The sequence below is a fragment of the Eurosta solidaginis genome, chromosome 4 (genome assembly GCF_040869045.1).
Source record: "Eurosta solidaginis isolate ZX-2024a chromosome 4, ASM4086904v1, whole genome shotgun sequence".
Classification (NCBI taxonomy): Eukaryota; Metazoa; Arthropoda; class Insecta; order Diptera; family Tephritidae; genus Eurosta; species Eurosta solidaginis.
Window position 1 is genome coordinate 118,574,738 of NC_090322.1, and position 15,756 is coordinate 118,590,493.

Here is a 15,756-nt window from a genome sequence, read left to right on the forward strand (position 1 = left end):
CGTCATATTCAAAAAAATGAAACCACCCCAGAGATGGATGCTTGCACGAGCCCATAAGTTTTGCCTGAATTGCTTGGCATTATCTCACATCACCAGCGAGTGCAGCTCGTACGACAGATGCCGGATCTGTGGAGCGCGACATCACTCCGTACTCCATCGGCGGGACGCTACCCCAAACGCCCAACGCGCCATCCAGGCACCCTGGCCTGGCAGATCCGCCGTACCGGCACCCCCTGCCGCCGCCGGGCAACCCCGTTCTCGCCCGGGAAACAACATTCCCTCAGCAGCACCCAGCATCGCACGACGCACCATTCGATGCACCGCACAAGGGCTGCAGACCGCCAACGCTAGAGGAAAAGTGTCCCAAATCCTCGTGCGAGATGCATTGCAGACCCTTAAGGAGCTACAGGAGGCTCTAGTCGCTGAACGCGCCTAGGGCGGGGACGATGGCTGAGCGACTGCCGCAGTCGTTCGCAGTCAACCATATTTTTCTTTCCAACAAAATGAATTTAAATGAATTTATCTCAATTTAATTGAATTATTGAATTTGCTTACATATGTACCTTTGGTGTATAAGTACGCATTCTGAATTATTTGCACGTACAAATACGTATATCCTATATTACGTACATATTCTTTATTAAATTTAAGTATTTGAAATGTTTGTATTGTACGCTAACACGCAAGCGTATTTCACCTCTCTGGCAACCCCAACAATGGGTTGACAGATGTGACTATGTACACACATGCATATATTTATTATTTTTTTGACATTTGATTTATCTTATTAATTCGAATTCTATCTCTCCCGGTGTGTGACCAAAATCTTAAATGAACCCTTTTAAATAGAAAAAGTGCCTTATTTTCTGGATAATTCGTGAGTTCATAGTCGTGCGGATCGAAATAATTATACAAACTAGTATAGCGTTCTCCGCGTTCAGTAGCGACGTGTTAAGGGCGATTTTTCTTTAAATTATAGTCCGGTGTTACTACATTTTGCCGGTCTCATTCGTGAAGCCTTTTCAACACTTATTGAAACCCATTAATGAGAACATTTAGAATCTACTGCAACCGCCGCCGAAAGAGCCACATCCACATCCAAAAAAAGGGAAGTGCACTTGCAGCACCATAAAAATGCAACGCGCTGCTACTGCCGCCACATCATCGCCGTCGTCGCCACCTCCACCACAGCTATATCCCACAAGAAGAAAAGGAAGGTAAATTTTATCCTGCCAACCCCCTTAAACATGCATTATTAAATATTGGAATTATTTATTTAACAGTTTAGCGATACGAACGTTAGTAGAAGGTTGCGAATAAGAGGATTTCCAGTAAATTCGTTACAATTGGAAGAGGAATTGTTGAATAATGCCCCTATTGCCGTTTACAACTCAACTTAGTTGGGTTGCAATTAAAACAACTCAACTTTAAGACAACTAAACTCCTGTTTGGTATTACGAATTACAACTTATTTCAGTTGAAGTTGAATTGAGTTGCCAATTTCAGAAAGTGATGATTTAACAGATAAATGAACAGCTGATCAATTTGTGGCGGAAACTTAAGCATTTCCAAAAGTGATTTGTTATTAAAAGCAAAACGGGTATTATATGCAATATATTTTATAATGGCGAAAATGTTAGTGATTGACATGTCACGAATACGGAAAACATTCGCGTGATCATTCCAATCCCTTGGAACCACCTAGCAGCAAGTAAGAAAATGTTTAAGTGACAAATGATGAGCTTCTAATGAAGTTATTTTTGCAGATTTGAAAGGAGGCATTTTGCTCATTACTAAACAAAATTAAGGACCATTTCCGCATACGCGTTCGTATTTTAAAATTATGCGCCACACTCCGATTCCTTGCTGACGGCAGCTATCAAAAATGCTGTGGAAATGATTTTGGTGTTGGACTGGTTTTAGATATTATTGAGGAGAATATTTGTGCGAAGTGGATTAAAACCCAAACAGCAGAAATTATATTTTATTCTAAAACAGGATTCCCAGGAGTAGTGATTAGTATCGATGGGACTCACGTTCGCATAATTTCACCTCTTTTGGCTGCATCCGAACTGCGGCCAGCCTCGTCCAACTTCGGAATGTCGCTCCATAAAGTCAAAAAGTTATTCAATGCAATCCTTCGTTTAAACGTAGTTTCTCCTACAAATGTGTACAAAATTGTGGATTATTGTTTGATTAAAAAAAGTTTAACTACCGGCTTTAAGTTTTTTGTGTTTTTTTGTAACGTTTTATGAGCCCAGCACCATCTAACTCTTATCAAGGGTGGTGTCAAAAGACTCGCTTCGATCTCTGTTTTTAGGATTCGAAAGCGGAAATTAAAAATTTTATTTCTGTCGAAAAATATTTACATAAACCCACAAAATGGCCCAGAAAGGGTCCGAAATATGAACCCGATCCAGTTTTTTTGCACAGTACATCTTTCTGCGTTGGCGGCCTTTGGCCGCGATTTGTAAAAATAAACCGGGGTGGGTCCAACGCCTTACTGCATTAGTGTGTACAAAAAATCTGGCAAAATACAACAACCAAATGCAAAATTGAACCGAAATATATGATATGACAGAAATTGAATTTTTAATATTTGTTTTCGGATTCTTAAATCGGAGGTCGAAACGTGCCTTTTGACACCAAATTTGAAAATTTTTGTTAAAAATTAAATGGTGAACCGTCTTGTAAAAGTTACATTTTTTCCAAACAACTGAAAAATTGTATGAGACAACTGCTAGTAATCAGTTGTAAGATTTTGACGTCTTTGACAACTAGACTAAGACAAGGTTGTAAACGGTAATGCCACATAAAGTTGTTAGACTAGACAACTCAACCGACATTTTTTTGACAGGTTGAGTTGTAATCTGTAATACCAAATTGCGAAATTTCAACACAACCAGAGTTGAGTTGTAAACGGTAATAGAGGCATAAATTCCTAAGACTTCGAATACAACTTGGACATGGTAGAGTGGAGTGAATTGAAGATCCAGCAGCTGAAGAAGGAGCTGGAGAGCCGTGGATTGAATACAAGCGGCATTAAAATCGAACTTCAAGCACGACTACGAGAGGCAATGGAAGCAGAAGGAATTAACGTGGAAGGGTATGTCTTTCCTCTTGATGGAGGGGAGACAACAAAAATTTAAGAGAAAAATGAAGCATCGCAGACAGTTACGAGCACAGACTTGAACATGATATTGGCTGCAATATCTGCACAAACATCGACAGTAACATCAATGTCGTCGCAAATTGCATCTCAACTGGAATCGCAGAAATGTCATCTGAAATAACAGCGAAGATTGAAGCACAAGAGGCACGAATATCCGAAATGTCGGCGCAAATTTCAGCACAGATATCATCGCAGATCTCTGCTCAACTGGAAGAGCAAGAAGAACGTATTTCCTCGAAGTTGGAGGCGCAAGATACAAAAATTTTACAGTTTGAAGAAAAAATCGAGGCCGAGGTGGATGCTTTGAGAGGACGTATCGAGCAGTTGCAACTAAATCGCCCAGCAGTTTCAACGAGTAATCCAAAGGTAAAAACACCATCCTTTGACGTTTCTGTTCCTTTACAGGTCTTTAAGCTACAATTTGAGAAAACCGCAACAGTGAACAACTGGAATACTGAAGATAAAGTTGCTGCACTCTTCGTAGCATTGAAAGGACCAGCTGCCGAAATCTTACAGACTATTCCAGAGTACGAACGGAACAGTTATGACGCATTGATGGCTGCTGTAGAACGGCGATACGAAAGCGAACACAGGAAACAGATATATCAAATAGAATTGCAAACTCGTTACCAAAAAGCTAATGAGACTTTGCAAGAGTTTTATTCGGATGTTGAAAGGTCGGCTCATTTGGCAAATGCGGACGCACCCGTGGAATACACCGAGAGGGTAAAAATCCAGAGTTTTATAAATGGCATACGGGACGTCGAAACGAAGCGAGCCACATACGCAAACCCAAAGCCAACATTTGCCGAAACGGTATCACAGGCATTGACTCAGGAAAGTGCCTCCCTATTGAGTAAACCAGCATATAAGGCTCACCGTATGGAAGTAGAAAGACCAGAGTGGGTAGACACAATTTTGGAAGCATTGAAGGGTACACAGCAGAATAATAATGATGCAGTCAAATGTTTTAAGTGTGGAAAGCCAGGGCACATTGCGCGCTATTGCAACACCAACCCTAACAGTTCCAACAATGTGGGTGGTCGTAAACGCAGAGCTGAAGGTGAACACATCTCCAAGTCCACTCAATCGTTAAACTAAAGAGAGTCAGCCGCAAGGGGCGACAGCTGGCTTCCTTAATTGAATGCCCAATAATCTCTATCTCGCAAATTGGAAGAAGGTCAGGCAATCTTACTGTTGGAGGGCATGTGGATGGAAAGGAACGTTTACTGACTGTAGATACGGGTGCATCCCATTCCATCATTCGATCAGATTTAGTCAACAAGAAGATAAGACCATTGGTTGGAGCAAGATTACGTACAGCCACGGGAGAGGACACGCAGGTAATTGGAGAAGTAGCATGTGAAGTAGCAATTGGGAACGTCACGGTACTACACAATTTTATAGTGGCAGAGATTGTTGATGAAATCATAATTGGAGTGGACTTCTTAATCGACCAAGGCATCAAGATCGATATGCAAAGCAAGACGATGCGATATAAGAACATGGATGTGCCACTTAATTTCGGCTACGAGAGAGGCTGCAGCAGTAAACGAGTGCTGGTGGAAGAGAGTCAGCAAATACCACCAAAATCCGAAGCAGTCATCTGGGCAAAGATTGATGGAGATTGTGGGACAAACAAATTGTGGGTTGTAGAAGCAGCAAACACATCAGCACTGAATATACTTGTGGGAAAAACCCTGGCTATGACAAAACAAGATGGACGTATTCCGGTAAGAGTACTCAATGAGTTCAAGTGACCACTCAAACTGACCAAAGGAGCTATTTTGGGAAGATGCCAAGAGGCTGAATAGTTATTAACTGTGAACAGCTCCAGGAACACGTTTCATCTAGTAATACTGATCTTTCAAATGACATCACGGCATGGACGCAGGGGTTAGAGGAAGCCTATCAGATTAAGGCAAAACAACTGCTCCTAAAGTACGCGAACATATTTGACCAGGATGGTTCCAAACCAGGCCGCACCAACGTTGTGAAACATCAAATTGACACTGGAGATGCGAGGCCGATCCGTCAAGCTCCACGTAGTGTTCCACTGGCGAAGCGGGAAGTTGTGAGTCAAATCATACAAGAAATGAGCGACAGCGGCGTCATCGAACCATCAGCTAGTCCATGGAGCTCACCGGTAGTACTTGTAAAGAAGAAGGATGGAAAAATGAGGTTTTGCGTGGACTACCGGAAGTTGAATGACGTTACGAAAAAGCATAGCTACCCATTGCCAAGAATTGACGACACTCTGGACTCGCCCTCAGGTACGAAATGGTTTTCCACACTGGACTTGAAAAGCGGCTACTGGCAAGTGGAAGTGAAGGAGGAAGACAAGGAGAAAACAGCCTTCAGTGTCGGTGATGGTCTTTGGCAATTTACAGTGATGCCCTTTGGACTATGTAATGCACCAGCTACTTTTGAAAGACTCATGGATCAGGTACTGAAAGGACTACATTGGAAAACATGCTTAGTGTACCTAGACGACGTCATCGTATTGGAAAGAACTTCGAAGAACATCTGAAGAACTTGGAGGAGGTTTCCCAAAGAATAGCTGGTGCTGGTCTGAAACTTAGTCCCAAAAAGTGTTCTCTGCTCAAGAAGCAAGTTAGTTACTTGGGTCATAAAGTAACGACGGAGGGCATCGACACCGCGAATGAAAATATAGAAGCAGTGAAGGATTGGCCAAGACCACAGAATCTGCATGAATTGAGAAGTTTCCTTGGGCTGTGCACATATTACCGCCGATTTGTACCAAATTTTGCCAGCGTCTCCACGAGATAACAAGAAAAAATAAAGCTTTTGAATGGAAGAAGGAGCAAGAAGTAGCTTTCCAAACATTGGAAGAGCGTTTGTGCACTGCCCTAATGTTGGCATATCCGATTCCAGGAGCAACGTTTATTATAGATACAGATGCGAGCGGATATGCTATAGGAGGCGTTTTATCACAACTGGTCGATGGACAGGAGAAGGTAGTTGCATATTACAGCCTATCCGTTGGAAAACCAGAGAGGAACTATTGCGTTACACGGAGAGAGCTGTTGGCATTGGTATAGTGCATTAAACATTTCCAGAAATAACTCTACGGCCAGCGATTCCGCGTCAGGACAGATCACGCAGCGTTGAAATGGCTTCTGCAGTTCCGTAATCCGGAACGACAATTGGCACGGTGGATCGAGCGACTACAAAGCTATGACTTTTCCATTGAGCATCGAAAAGGTAGTACCCATGGAAATGCTGATGCAATGTCACGAAGACCATGTAGTTTGGAATGCAAACACTGTTCAAAGGCCGAGGTTAAAGAAGACATTATAGATGTCCGGCTAATGACTATAACATGTACAGATGAATGGGACAAGGAACAGCTAAGGAAGTGTCAGCTAGAAGATACAGATATGTCACATGTTATGCAAGGGCCCGAACGAAACGAAAGACCAAACAGAGAAGAGATGTCAGCAGAGAGTCCCATTGCGAAGTCATATTGGGCACAGTGGAACAGTTTAGAATTGATGTCCGGTTGCCTTCATCGAGTATAGGAGAGTGAGGATGAGACAACGGGCCAAACTCCCGCAAAAGTAATTTTTGGCAATGACCTTCGACTGCCAGCTGAATTGAAGTTTGGGATAGATGCCGATGCGGAGAGAAATGTCAAGAAATCCACTGGTGTCTTGGAAGAAGAGCTGAGAGAGATACACGATCTTGTAAGGCAACGATCAAAGATTATGAGTGACAAGATGAAAGCGAGGTACGATAAAGCAATTAATTCGGAAGGGTTTCAGGAAGGAGATTTGGTGCTGTTATACAACCCACAATGAAAAAAAGGTTTGTCCCCGAAATTGCAGTGTAATTGGGAAGGCCCATACAAAGTTGTAAAACGGATCAACGATGTAGTGTACCGGATACAAACCATTGGCAAACCACGAACCAAAATGAAAGTGGTTCATTTGGAAAGGCTGGCAGCGTTTAGATCGAGAGATTTGTCTGATCGGGGATACTATCATCTCTAAGCCGATGCTAAGCAGTGACTTGATGCACATCAATAATTCAATCATTATGTCTACACATATGTACGCACACGCAGCAGAGAAGCAACGCACAAACGCATGCATATATCTTATCTGAGGTGCTGAAAAGAGAGGGCAATAATTTTTGCAAGTATTACTCACGCGCATATGAGAAGCTATGAACGTAGTTGTGGGTGGTGATTTTGTAGCTGATAACCAACTAGTAAGTTCTGGAATGGAAAAGCCTAGAAGTATGCAACGAGGAAACCAGACAGTATAAAAGGCGACAACAGTAGATGCGCGAAAATCAGTTTGGTTTAAGCAAGCTATTGGTTGCAAAGTATAAGTGTTATTGTGAAGTACTTTAATAAAGACCATTTTTGCATTATTAAATATTGGAGTTATTTATTCAATAGTTTAGCGATACGAACGTTAGTAGAAGGTTGCGAACAAGAGGATTTCCAGTAAATTCGTTACAATATTCAATAGAAATAAGTGATTATAACAATGAATTGTACTTAGTAGTAGTAGTTTAAGTTTTAGGCCTAAACAGCCGTAATAATAAATAAATTAAATTAAATTAAATCCCTTCGGAAGGGAAGACCAGATTCAGCTAATAAATTTTTGATAGGAGATGTTGCAAAACACGAAGCGATCTTCTTATAGCTGAGTGATATGGGGCAGCAATCATTTTAAGATGGTTCTTTGAGTTGAGCTGGGCCAATGAGCGAGCGTTTACATGATAGGTACTTAACAATATTTGAGTTTTTAATAATTCTATTTCTTATATACTGACAGTGATCTTTAAATACATACTTACTATCTAGAACTAATCCAAGAAACTTAAGTGTAGGAGGACATGGAATATTTCCATTATTAAATAAAATTGGTGGAAAATTACAATCTTGTTTTCTACAAATGTGGAATGATTTAGATTTAGAGTACGATATTGAAGCGGCCGATGAGAGGGACCAAGAGGATAGCTGGGAAAGGACGTTGTAGTGGTTAAAAATTTACCACTATTTAAATTAAAAAGGAATTTTATTTGCTCATTCCTAAAATTATGTTATCATTTTTATTTTATATTTTACAACTGAATGAAAATTTTTGAAAGAAAAATCTGAAAATAGATATTTAAACAGCTTGATAAATATTAATACAATTCAAAGTTAAACATGAGTTAAGTTGTATTAAAGTTAAAATAACAAGAACAATACAATAAAAGTACTGTTGAGTCCGTATTTGCATATTCACAACTTTTATATATGTTAGTGTCGAAAGGGTTAATACTCAAACACAATCTATCAAATAGTTTTGACATTTGTTCTATATTGCCATTCTTTGTTTTTGTTTTCTTATTATTATCATTCTTATTGCTGCATATTCGACCGCCCGCTCTATTTTGTGATTAATAATTAAATTAGTTTTAGTGGTTATATTGTAATAATTGAACTCGGAATTAAAGTCATATTTGATTTAACCACCCGCGTATTATTTCAGACTTGAGTTATCGCCAATTGGTAAGCCGCTCTTTTAAAGCAACCTGGAGCAGTGCATCAGGATTGGATGGTCCGCATACAGTCCACAACACAATCCGCAACAACATTTTTTGATCCTTACGAGCCGAATCTGCTAAGCTGTGCAAGTATATATAAAGAAAAATATTCGCATTTAAATATATTTGCAAGCCACATACGGGTCGTCGCATCGGAGATTTAAGTAGGTGTCACAATCTTACATTGGAAATCCGCCGTTACATTAATTTGACCGCTACTACAGATTTCGATATACGTTTTTTTTTTCATCTTTTTAATCCTGTAATTCGTATCGCCTTTGAGTTGCCCCCTGCAAGCAGCAGCAAACAAACTTCCGGAGAAATATATACATACATAAGTTACATACGTACATTAGACCCTTCCATTTTTATAATTTTTTTTGCTGCGAAGTACAATGTCTACTTTCGTCAAAACGCGTGATTCTGCCCTTAACGCCATTAAGCGGTATATGACGAAAAGTAAGGACGACGCTTTTATTTTGGATGTCGAGAATGTTGAGAGTTAGCTTACATTGTTGGGTGAGCAATGGGCTCGTTTTAACACCGCGCAAGATGCAGTAGAAGTTTCGTGTGGAGCCGACAATATTGAGGTGGAGGAAAATGCTCGCATACAGGCCGAAACCTGGTATTGCATGGCGTTAGCCAATTTTAAGCGCGTGCAGAAATGTAGGCTGAATCTGTATCGCAACCAATGTCATCGTCAGCAAACGTACCTGCATCCATACGACTGCCTAAAATGGATCTTCCATCATTCGCTGGTGATTCCACTGAATGGATCGCTTTTTACGATGCTTTTTGTTCGTTAGTGGACAACAATTCTACTTTGTCAGGCGGACAAAAGCTACATTATCTGCGTAGTTGTTTAAAGGGAGAAGCACTTTGCTTAATTAGTGGGTTCAAGATTAGCGACGCTAATTATACAGAGGCGTGGAACCTGCTTAAGTCGCGCTACAAAGTTACGCGCGTCATTGTCGAAGCACATCTTCGGGCAATGGCTAACGTCAAAAAAGCCACAGCTGATACTGCTGATGCTATAAAGGGCGTTCTTAACTCATATCATCAGCATATACGGGAGCTCAAGGCGTTAGGAAGGCCGGTCGAGTTTTGGGACGATTGGTTGGTTCACGAGATAGTCAGCAAATTAGAGTTCGATACCCGAAAGCAGTGGGAGTTGTCCCTAGTTACGGAAGAACCACCAACACTTGAGCAGCTTACTACGTTTTTGGAAATAAGATGTCGTTCGTTAGCGATGCTTACTACGCCGGTTGCTCAAGTACCTATAGTCAAAGCCAGCTGGAAAATCAGAAAAATTTTTTCACGCAATTTCTGAACCCGCAAGCACACGTTGTATGTATTGTAAAACAGCGCACAAGATTTATACTTGTGACAAATTCCGCATTTTAGATTCCACTGCCAAGTCCAAGTTTCTTAAAGATTCTGAAGCTTGTTTAACCTGTTTGAGTCCAGGGCACTTCAAAGATCGCTGCAATAGCACATCCACTTGCCGAATATGTCATCAACTACATCATACGCTGCTCCATGGTATAGGAGCGTGTACCGCTAACACCACATCTGCTCATTACATCGCTGAGGCCCCCCGCACCATTTTGGTTGCTCCGTCTACCATAGTCCAGCCAACTGCTTTAACCAATCCTCAATCCTCTCCCATTAGTTCTCCGTCGAATACTGCTGCCAATTCTGTCTCATCGTGTCTGAGTTCCGAAACCGACCCGCTACCTGTGAGGCAACACACCTTCTTGTTGGCCACCGCTTCTGTGAAGGTTCGCGATTGCTCCGATCGATGGCAGACAGCTCGCCTATTATTTGATTCGGGGTCACATGCCTCGTTCGTAACCGAGGCTTGTGTTCAGCGCTTAGGACTATCCCGCACATCGTCTTCCGTATTCGCCACTGGAATTGGTTCATCTCAGGGAGGTAAATGCAGAATTGAGACATCACTTCTACTGTTGACGCGTTTTTCGGATGACTGCTACTCTGTAGACACTTTAATTCTGCCAAAAATCACAGGTGACTTGCCGTCACAAACGCTAGACATTCCTGAATGGCCTCATATTCGGGGATTGGTTCTGGTGGACCCGCAGTTCATGAAACCAGGTCGCATAGACATTCTGGTCGGAATGGATTTTATGTCTTCTCTCATCTGTTCCGAGCTTCGTAAAGGACCACCTGGCACACCCATAGCACAAAAAACCGTGTTTGGATGGACCTTGTTGGGAAGTGTCAATACTTCGTCGTCAACGTATAAAGTACAGTCGCTGCACTGTGACTTGCGAATAGATCGAGCTTTAACCAGACTATGGGAGCTTGAGGAGTCTCCGCGTAAAACCTATTTTACACATGAAGAGCGCTTTTGCGAAGATCATTTCGCTTCTACACATCAAAGGTCACCTGATGGTCGTTTTCTAGTGGAGTCACCACTGAAAGTTGATGTACCATTGGGTGATTCGCGCGATTTTGCAGTCCGCAGTCTGCTACGCATCGAGCAAAGGCTTGCTCGTGATAACGACTTGCAATGCCGCTATAATGAATTCATGGAAGAACTTTTAGATATGAGCCATATGGAACCTGTATCCGAATCAACGAGCAAGGGTGTCTACTATATGCCGCATCATCCAGTCTTGAAAGAGTCCAGCGTTACGACGAAGCTAAGGGTCGTTTTTAACGCTTCAGCTAAACAACATCCGGAAACTCCCTAAACGACGCGTTGTTTGATGGCCCCCAGCTGCAACAAGATCTTTATTTAATATTGCTGCGTTTTCGAGTTCATCGTTTCGCTGTAACGGCTGATGTAGCGAAGATGTACCGCCAGGTCTGCGTCTCGCCAAAGCACGTTGACTTGCATCTTATAGTTTGGCGTAATCATCCGTCTTCGCCAATTCAAGATTACCGCATGCTACGCATAACGAATGGTGTCGCAGCTGCGTCTCATTTAGCTGTAAAGGCCTTACAACAAACCGCAAAGGATTCTTCGAACACCTGCGAAAAGGCCACTTCCGTCATCTTAAACTACTTCTACATGGATGATCTTCTTACTGGTGCATCTTGCCAAGCTGAACTCCAGTCGCTACAAAGGAGTTGCACGAAAATATCGCTGAAGCCGCTAGAAGCGTAGCGCATTACGTAGTCGATGGCAAGGATGTTCATGCTTTGGGTTTATTGTGGGACACCGAGGGAGATATATTCACTTTTGAAGTTAACGTTAAGAAAGAACCTGCGAATTTGACCAAGAGAACTTTTCTTTCAGATGCCAGCACGCTTTTTGACCCTCTAGGCCTGCTCGCTCCTGTGACAATTAACTCCAAAATCTGGTTCCAAGACGTTTAGCGCTCTCCAGTTGGATGGGACGACAAGACACCTGGCGCAATCTCAAAGCCATGGCTGAATCATCGTTATGAGTTGCAGAAACTGAAAGAGTTGAAGGTTAGACGCTGGCTAGGATGCGGATCGGTTGGTTCGTTTACGGAACTTCATGTCTTCGCTGAAGCGTCCGAGCGCGCTTATGCTGCTGCTGTCTACGCCCGTACCTTGCAACAGGATGGCACAATCACAATCTCTTATCTCGGCGAAAACCAAGGTGGCACCGCTTAAGACAACAACTCTGCCTCGTCTCGAACTTTGTGCAACGCATCTGGCTTTGACACTAGTGAGAAACATTTTGACCAGTTGGTGTAATCTCCGTTATCCGCTGTATGGTTGGACTGATTCAACCATTACCTTAGCCTGGCTACAAGCACATCCCAGCAGATGGATGACCTTTACTGCTAATCGCGTTGCCGACATTCAAGAGATCTTGCCTCCAAAATGTTGGAATCATGTGTGATCTGAATTGAACCCAGCTGATTGTGCTTCTAGGGGAATATCGCCATCCGAACTACTGCGTCATGATCTGTGGTGTGACGGGCCCGATTTTCTGAAGGGTACACATCAGTCCTGGCAAGAAACTTCTATGAACAGATTTGGGCGTTCGTAACAAAGTTGTAGCCCATGTGGCGAACTCAGACGAATACTGGCCAGTCATCACAAAATATTCATCGCTTTTAAAGTTGCGCCGAATCACAGCTTACACCTTAAGGTTTATTTTCAACGCTCGCGCTGCTATCAAACGTCACGCTGAAAGACGATATGAATCTCTAAGTGGTTTGGAGTTAGTAGAAGCGGAACGCAGCTTAATTAAGTATAATCAAAATGTTTACTTTTTTAACGAAATATCTCGTTGTAGCGCAAAAAGACCGATCCCGTTGCGAAGTAGCCTTTTGCGCTTACAGCCGTTTCTCGACTCAAATGGAATTCTTCTCGTAGGTGGGTGACTGAAATCCGCAGAAGCCGCGCAGGATGTCAAGCATCCAATAATTTTACCCAAAAAGTCGCCGCTATCACGTCTCATTATTTGCGACATTCATCGTTTCACTTTACACGCTGGACCACTTATAATGCAGGTGGTTTTGCAACGTCGCTATTGGGTTACTGGTGCTCGTAACCTAATTCGCAGCATTTATCACAAGTGCGTAAAATGTACCTGCCTCAATCGTCGCACCTCTACGCAGTCAATGGGTGATCTTCCTGCCGCTCGTATTAGCTTTGTTCGCTGCTTCACACGCACCGCCGTAGACTTCGCTGGCCCCTATTCGTACAAGTTCAGGCATGGAAGAGGGGCAAAATCTACGAAAGGATACATTTGCTCCTTTATTTGTATGTGCACTGGTACAATGCACCTAGAATTCGTCGGAGACCTATCCACACCCGCGTTCTTAAACGCTTTCAAACGATTCATCAATCGTAGAGGTTTTTGCAAAACAATGTTCTCCGATAATGGCACGAATTTCGTCGGAGCTGAGAAACAGCTGCGTGCAATGTACAAGTGCTTGGCAGACAATACGCCGCAGTCAGATTTTGCGGAGTCCAATATAGAATGGCGCTTCAATCCATCAACCGCGCCACACATGGGCGGATACTGGGAAACTGGTAAAAAACGTATAAAATACCATTTAAAACGCGTTTTAGGAGAAACCCTACTATCCTACGAAGAATTCAACACTTTCTTGACGGAAGTGGACGCTTGTATGAACTCGCGCCCATTATGCGAAGTTTCGACAAATGCGACTGATCTCGAAGCGCTTACGCCAGGGCATTTTATCATCAGTGAACCGATTAAGTCTATCCCGGAGCCTGAAGGTCAAGGATTCCGGGGAAGTCTTCACGAACGGTGGCAGCTAATTTTAAACTTGAGACGACACTTCCGGCGCCGTTGGAGAGACGAATATCTCGTCAGCTTACAACGTCGTAGCAAGTGGTTTCGGCCGTCCCGAAACTTTGAAGAAGGTGATGTTGTAGCTATTTTTAACGAAGCTACCCCTCCGACAAAGTTGAAATTCGCAAGGGTAATTCAAAATCATCTCGGAACTGACGGTCCCGTACGAGTCGTGACAGTGAAGACGACCAATGGAGAGTGCGTGCGATCAGTTGCTAAACTATGTCTACTACCAACAAAGGCTGATCTTTTTTGCGACGAATAGTCATAAGTCAAATTGTAATCCTTTCTTTGCGTATCAATATTTTTCTATTGTAAATTTTTTAAATAATCTATTGTCATCTTAAATTTTGAGCCTATTCGTTTGCATATACTTAGATAGTTCAAGGGCGGCGGTATGTTGAGTCCGTATTTGCATATTCACAACTTTTATATATGTTACGTCGTTATTATGTATAACGCAAAGCGACGCGAGGAGTCACTTTCACCCAAGTGAAACCAAGTTCGTATTGTTGCGGTTTACTAACTAGCCTTTTTACAATAGTCAATGAGAGTCATTTTACTTCGCGACACGATTCACATGTCATTCAATGATAAATGTCAAAATGAGTTTTATACTTTTTTTCTCTTTGTTCGAGCTGCCGTGACAAGCGCACGCATTCATCATAAAATTGTAAAAACTAAATCGCAAACATTGTGGTTCATCCGCGAATAAAATCAAGAAATATTTATACAAAGTTATACAGTGTGTTTCCTTGATTCGGCAGCGATAAAGCGTTTCATTAGAAACCATCATTTGTTGGAATAATTCCGCCGACAAAGAAACCCACATTGGTGACCCCGACATACAACAAATACAATACAGTGAACAAGGTGCAAATACATATTCGCATTGCCCTCATCGTTTATCGACTCGGGAATGGAATGAACTTACCAAAAACATTAAAGCATCGATATTTTCACAAAACCAAAAGTGAATTTAATTAGAAAAGTGCAATCAAAATCGTTTTTTTGCAAAAGTCAAAAAATTAAAAACGCACAAATTTCACCAGCTGATTCACACATTACGTCACTTGTGCGCAACAAAATTAAATTGTTTGCAACACAAAAACATTATTATCCAAAAAATTGATTTGGGAAACGTGCCCAACAGAAGCCAAAGTGGAAGATAACCAGTATCTTGACGATTTCAACCGGAGCTTTCGGATGATATTCAAGATGGACGAATCGAACAATTCAAATGGACAATCAGCATCAAACGTAAGTACCGCTAGCAATTTTCCTTTACCTGAAATTAGTAGAATTACAATAAAGGCACCGACGTTCGTAAAAAATGAACCGGATTTATTTTTTATTCAAATGGAAGCTCAATTTACCAACGGTGGAATCACTAGAGATAACGCTAAATATAATCATGTCATTGCTGCACTCGATCCTCAATATTTGTCAATGGTTTCTGATTTGATTCGTAATCCGCCGGACGACGGCACAAAATATGAAACATTAAAAGCGCGTTTAATTAATGAATATACAGCATCTGATCAAAAGAAATTAAAAGTTTTGTTAACAGAAATCGAACTCGGTGATGACAAACCATCTCATTTATTGCGTAAAATGCGTGATTTAGCACGAAGTTCTATGAGTGATGAAGCATTAAAATCACTTTGGATCGATCGTCTACCCGAAAATGTGAGAGCGGTTGTAGCCATTTCTAACGATAATTTGAACACATGCGCCACTTTGGCCGATA

The 15,756-nt window shown here is 42.0% G+C and overlaps 1 protein-coding gene across 1 annotated transcript in view; it reads left to right on the plus strand.

The window, feature by feature from the left end:
* Nucleotides 1-15,756, plus strand: part of LOC137250214 (uncharacterized) — a 94,117-nt gene that overhangs the window by 45,067 nt on the left and 33,294 nt on the right. The window lies entirely within an intron of this gene.